The sequence below is a fragment of the Otolemur garnettii genome, unplaced genomic scaffold (assembly GCF_000181295.1).
Source record: "Otolemur garnettii isolate 467f Iridium unplaced genomic scaffold, OtoGar3 scaffold00395, whole genome shotgun sequence".
Lineage (NCBI taxonomy): Eukaryota > Metazoa > Chordata > Mammalia > Primates > Galagidae > Otolemur > Otolemur garnettii.
The window spans coordinates 25,193-32,526 of record NW_003852790.1 but is presented as its reverse complement, the minus strand read 5'-3'; positions in this window follow the sequence as shown (position 1 = coordinate 32,526).

Here is a 7,334-nt window from a genome sequence, read left to right as displayed (position 1 = left end):
AAAAAAATAAATAAATAAATAAATAAATAAAGCAATTGATATGGAATGTGGGTACCATATATGTATAATAGTTGTCACCATGCCTAGGAATTGGTGTGCTACTCGCTCAAATAATTAAAGAAATAGCAATAGAAACTATTTCCTAGTGTTTTAAAGAGATAAATAATAAAATTGAATACAAATACAGTATCCTAAAAATATTTCATTTTACATCTTCTCTGTGAACAAATCATCAGATATAAAGTTATCTTATATGAAATGAATTTCTGTTAAATCAGGATGAGAGCAGTAACTGCCTCATAGGATTATTTTAAAGACAAAATGAGACACATTAAACACTCCCCAGAGAAAGAGTAAAAGAGATGAGGCAAGAACAGAGACTAACATACTCAGAAACAATGACTATTATTGTTGGTATTATTAAAAAAAAATCACTTCATTAGTATTTCTATAATTACTGTAATTATCTTATTCTCATTATTCTTTCTGTATTTCTTAGGTATACATTTAAGATATTATACACAATAGATAAGGAGAGGGAAAAATGAGGAGACAGATGGAGAGAAAGAGAAATGGAGATAGTGAGAAAGATATTCAGGATGTAATAGAACATAAACTAAGATAAAGCATAGTGCAACTTTATGAAGGGGATCAGAAGTACAAAATTGGTTCGTTAGGCTCTTTGGGGAAGAAACTCACCACAGTGAGTGTGAGAGTGTAGTTGGCTTCTTCACCCATGAAGTTGTGTTAAAGAACAAAGTGATGCTCTGAAATCTGTAAACTGAGCTACTTAAAAGTAGTCATTTGATGATTTGATTCACCCTTTTTGCCCCTTCTAACTTTTCAACTCCACAGAATCATTGCAGAGTGACCATATGTCTGCCCCTTATTGCTGCCACCCCACTTTATCATATGTCTGACATTAAATTGCTCAAGCCCCCTACACAATGATACCATCATGTATGACTGGCCAAGTCAGAAATCAGAAAATCATTCTTCACTTCTTTATCTCTGCCACCTTTTGCACACATATCACCTTCTTCTACATGCTCTGCCTGTGTAAATGCCTTTTATGAGTTATTCCTTCCCATCTACTATGTTCCGTGTGTGGCCACAGAGGCTTGAAAGCTTCTATTTTACCCTGCTTTTCAATTGAACAGAACCTGTATGGACTCAGCACCATCCACATATAATCATATACTATTTATCACTTCTTGAACCCAGAAGAGGATGGCCCATAGTTAAATTCTGAACAATTACAACACATGAGTAATGGGGAGGGAGAACACATAACTTTCTTGCTTCCTTCACCATAATTTTTGTTTGTGAATTGACATGGGGATGCATGTTGCTGATATCTTCTCAGAACAGTTTCTCAGAGACCAAATCAAGAGATTCAGGAACAGAAACCTGTGAGTCACCGGGTCATTTCCTATTGATCATGAGTCATAAAAGCTGTTCTAATCTGCCAAAATCAACACTTGCTTCCTGTGGACAAAGTTAAAAATGATCTTTGTATGCATCAGGATGCTGGTATAAGAAAATAATTTTACAGATAGGACCTCAAAAGCTCAGGCCAAAAAAGAAAAACCATACACATAAATGGGGTTGTATGAATCTAAAAAGATTCTTCACAGCAAAGGAAACAATCAGCAGAGTAAAAAGGAACCTGTAGGATGGAAGAAAACACTTGCAAAGTATCCGACAAGGGATTAATATGTAGGATATGCAAGGAACTCAAACAACAAAATAGCAAAAAATAAAAATAATAATCTGATTGAAAACTGGGCAATGATCTATAAAGACATTTCTCGGGGAAATAAAGACATGCACATATCAAAGTATATGAAATAATGTTCAACATCGCTAATCATCAGGGAAATCCAAATCCAAACTACAATGATGTATCATCTCACTCTAGTTTGAATGGTTATTATCAAAAAAGACAAAAAAATAACCTGTGGCTCAGTGAGTAGGGCTCTGGCCCCATATACCGAGGGTGGTGGGTTCGAACCCGGCCCCAGCCAAACTGCAATAAAAAAAATAGCCAGGTGTTGTGGCAGACACCCATAGTCCCAGCTACTCAGGAGGCTGAGGCAAGAAAATCACCTAAGCCTAAGAGCTGGAGGCTGCTGTGAGCTGTGATGCCACAGCACTCTACTGAGGGCAACAAAGTGAGACTCTGTCTCTAAAAAAATAAAAAAAAACAGGCAGAAAGGTAAATTGTCTCACTCATATCCAAAGCCAAAAAAAGTAGAAAGTAGAATAGTGATTGCTAGAACTGGGAGAAGAAGAGAGAGATGAGAGATACAGAGAGCCTGCTCAGTGAGGACACAACTACAATAAGTTGGAGGAATACATTCTAGAGTTCTGTAATATCCTGGGGGGGACAGTAGTTGACCATACTGTATCGTATACTTCCCAATAGCTGGAAGAGAGGATTTTGAATGTTCTGTACACACAAAGGATAAATGTTTGAGGTCATGGATATGCTAATTACTCTGATTTGATTATTACACATTGTTTATATTGAAGTATCACTATTTACCTCATAAATATATACAATTATTATACGTCAATTTAAAAAAAATTTTTTTGAGACAGAGTCTCACTCTGTCACCCAGGCAAAGTACCTTAGCCTTGTACCTTACAGCAACCTCAAACTTTTGGGCTTAACCAATCCTCTTGCCTCAGTCTCCCAAGAAGCTAGGATTACAGGTACCCGCCACAATGCCTGGGTAGTTTTTCTATTTTTGGCAGAGATAGGGCCTCACTCTTGCTCAGGCTAGTCTCAAACTCCTGAATTCAAGTAATTCACCTGCCTCAGTCTCCCAGAAATTACAGTCATGAGCCACCACACCTGGCCTAAAATTTTTTTAAAAATCTAATTCTTTGCTTACATTCCTTCTTACCAGGTCTCTCTTACTGGTAACAGAATTCTCTCTTATTATGCACTCAGTAACTCCTACTGGTGGTGTTAAAAAACTATTTTCTCATTATAGTAAAGGCATTAAAAGCAAAATCTCAGGTGCTCTTGAGAAACTAGGAAAATGTATTAAGCAGCAATTAGAAAGTTATTTGTTAACCTTGTCACCTGTTCTACCATTGAAAGCATAGCAAAGTCCAGCAAATGGGAGACAAAGCCAAGTTAGAGTCAGCAAAGATGAGGAAATAAAATCGATGTCACCCAACTCTCACTCTCAAGAACCCTGCAGGACTAAAAACATCAGCGAGGTTTGTGCTTAAAATGGAAGCATCTGTAGTCACAGATGCAGAGTGTTAGCCTTACAGGGAAATAACTTCATGTCTCAAACCTGCTCAAGCACTTTCCCTTTAGACTTCTTAAAAAAACAGAGGCCACCTTGCTTGTCGTAAGGAATCCAGCTAAGTTTGCTCCCATACAAGCCTATTGTTGAAATATCTTCAATTCAGTGGCATTTGATTAATGTTGGGAACAATCAAGAGATCAAAAACTCTACCTTAGCAGTAGATGTTGACTGCCATTGTTTTCTCATGGAAATGGCTAGATGCCAATTATATTTTTAAAACACCAGTATCAGTAAAGGAAACCTAAGTCCAGTTGATACTATTCTGAATTCTATACCTGTAACTCACTCTAGACCATTGATCCTGCATTAAGCTAAAGCTTCTGTGTATAACTTTTAAATTGCAATTTCCCTGACAGATCCAACTGGCAATGAGGATTGTGGACAAGGAAAGAAACTTCATATTCAAGGGCAATGTCAAAGTTTAAAAAGCACAGTAAAGAAACAGAATTCCTTCAGAGACCAACATCAGGGGTATTTAACAAGCGGACCAGCAAAACCTCTTTACTGGCCCCATTAATCAATGATTTTTGGATTATTGCTTTTTAATGTAGTAAATTTCAACTGGATGTATAATAATTTAGTCAACTGTTCTCTTGCTTGTTACATTTAGATTACTTCTTAGTTTTTGTTAGTAAAAATAGTAAAAATAATGTAGTAAATGCCATCAAGTTTCTAACATTTTGCTTTGAAATCAAAACTAAAATTTTGTGTTAAAGGTAATAAGTTTATATTTCTCTTATGCTACTTCCAATAATTTAAAACGGTACTTCATTTTTCATTTATCCAAATAAAATTCAACTATTAAATTTGTTTTATTAATTTCTGAAACTCTAGCCTACTACCAGTACATTAATGTCATTGCTTTAATAACATTAGTTAGTGGCTCAGCGCCTGTAGATCAAGCAGCTAAGGCATCGGTCACATACACCAGAGCTGGCGGGTTTGAATCCAGCCTGCCAAACAACAATGCCAACTACAGCCAAAAAAAAAAATGTGTGTATATATATATATATATCACTGGGTGTTGTGGCGGGCACCTGTAGTCCCAGCTACTTGGGAGGCTGAGGCAAGAGAATTGCTTAAGCCCAGGAGTTGGAGGTTGCTGTGAGCTGTGATGCCTCAGCACTCTACCCAGGGCAATAGCTTGAGGCTCTGGCTCAAAAAAAAAAAAATTTACTTTAGTGCCTTATATATATAAATATATTAAAATGCTACACATTTTTTGGAATCAGAATTTATAATAGGAAAGTATTAATGAGAAATGACTAAATTAAGCAAATAATTTAATCTGGAAAGAGATAAGCTAGTGAGGCAGCCCATAATAACAGTTTGTTGCCCTTAACACTTTCACTAGATTTTACATTCAGTGAAAAGACTCTATAGTAGAGCCTTAAATCTACTATAATTCTAGTATAGGTTACTCAAGAAGCTTAAATGCTTAGCACTAGATTTTTTCTTTCTTTTTTTTTTTAGAGACAGAGTCTCACTCTGTTGTTTCAGTTAGAATGCCATGTTGTCAGCATAGCTCACTACAACTTCAAACTTCTTGACTTAAGCTATCCTCCTGCCTCAGTTTCCCAAGTAGCTGAGTTTACAGAATCATGCCACACTGCCTGATAATTTTTTTTATTTCTTTTGTGGATACAGGGTCACACTGTGTTTTTCAGGCTAGTCTTGAACTGCTGGCCTCAAGTGATCACCCCCACTTTGACACCCAAAGTGCTAAGATTACAGGATAAGCCAACATACCTACAAGCACCCACTTTCACTGGATAAAAACAGAAAATATTATAATATTATAACAGCAATTCAATTAATTTTCTGCCAGTAAATTCTCTCCATAGAAATACACTTTACTCCTAATTCCAGATTATTCTTACTCAAATACAGTTTTGAGTTTGCAGGCACTCTGCTGGATCATATTCTCTGAATTTAAAAACAATCCATAAAACTTACTGACTTTTACTTCCCATTTCTTGTGTACCTGAAGTATTCATATTTATATACATGCATTTGTCTTGCATCTTTGTCATAATTTGTGCCCCTTCTTCCCCACAGTCTTCCCAGCACTTCTAAGGGCTTCGTGGTCTCCATTCACCAAGACCTTACGTGTAAATCTTTCCTCCATGAAGACGTCCTGCTCTCTGGGCCAGGCTGACTCTCACCCACTCAGGGCCAGACAGCTCCTTCAGGACGTCTAGTTTAGTCTGCCACTGAGTACTCATGTGCTCATGACTCTGCCCCTTCCCGGTACTGTGTGTGGTGCACGCGTGGCCTACCATACCCTGATCAAGACCCACACTTCCTTCCCAGAACTGACCCCCAACACCCCCCAAGGCCCTCAGCTCCCACCACCATTGACTTTTGGCCTTACCAGTTTCACTCCACACAGGACACTCTAGCCAGGACTGTCCACATTTAACACACTGCCTCACACCCTCCTCTCTCAAGGTGCCCGCCTGCTGCTCATGCCATTCAGATGTGTGCTGAGTGTTACCTCCTTGACAGTCACTGAGAGTGGTACATGGTTTGGAGGCAGGAAAGAAAAGCCTGGATGATACCTACACAATGTGACGTCCTGCCACATGTGGCTACTGAGAGAGAAACAGCCACTTTTTGACAGGGCAGTGGAGGAGCCTTGTCTCCAGGGGAAAGTCTGAGAAGAAAGGAAGAAAACACATAGGAACAGCTGGTGTCAAAGGAGGGACTGAGGACAGACCAGCCCTTCCTTGGGGTGCCCAGAAGAGACCAATCTCCTGGAGACAGAGAGTAGGCTGGGGAGGGTAGTGAGGAGGGGAATAAAGATGGACAGGAAAATTCAATACTGCAACTCCTCTACTGGGTATATATCCAGAAGACCAAAAATCACATTATAGCAAAAATATTTGCACTATAATGTTTACTGCAGCCCAGTTCAGGCTGCCTATCTGGCTGCCTTGATGACTGCTTCAGTAAGGTTGTGAGGAAAGCAAAGTCAGTATTCCAGAAACCCTATTTCATGCCTTTTCCCACTGTTAGTAATAGCTCTTTCTTCATGGAGGAAACAGACTCTAATCTTGAAGGTGGAAATAAAGGGAAAGGAAAGACAAGGAGAGGCAAGGAAAGTGGTTAACTGGTTCTGTCATTTCTGAAGTCCCTCACTTGGTCAGTAGAAAGGATGGACACAAGTTAGGTGACAGAGTTGGATGTGCATTACAGACAGTGGTGCCATCACCACCCCCAGGTCTATATGTCCCATGAGACTTCTTGCATTCCTTCTTACTGATTTTTTGGTATTTGGGGGATTTTTGTTAGTTTGTTTTTAATCCTGTTTGGAATAATACATTGCAGAGGACATAGTTTGTATCCATCAAAGCACAGGCCTTCATATAAATAATACTGGTTGTTTCTCTCTGCACTGTTTTGTGAGCTGTCTTCTGAGCTTTCTTCTTCAGCAATGGATGTGCTTGTTACATTTCCGTACACCTTTATTTTATACAGTTTTTCTTCAACAGTGGCAGAATTTACTGTAGTGCTGAAACAAAAGTATCCCTTTTTCCCTTATTCCAAGAAAATTCTACATCATACGGATGCTGTGTCTTTTGATTTTCTTACAGTTTTTTTTTTTTTTTCTGACTTGAAGTTACACTTAGAAAATCAGTCAGACTTGGTGGGCCGAAGGAAACAATGTATGGCAAAAGTGAACCTCTGGTTGAGAATTTGTCCGGAGTGCTGGTGATTAAGAGCTGTTTCCTTGTACTCCCTGACTGTTTCATTCCTCTACTTACAACGTCCATTTTTGTAAGAAATATTACTCTCAACTTGTATGTTTACTTCAAATCAAAGTTAGTGTATTTGTATCAAATTTTTTAAAAATCTAAAATTAAAGAAACAAGAGTGTGTGGGTATTCTGGTGGGAAGATCACTCAAGGGAAAAATGTCACAATTACGGCCAGGTGCAGTGGCTCACTCCTATGACCCTAGAACTCTAGGAATCCAAGGAACATGGATTGCTTGAACTCAGGA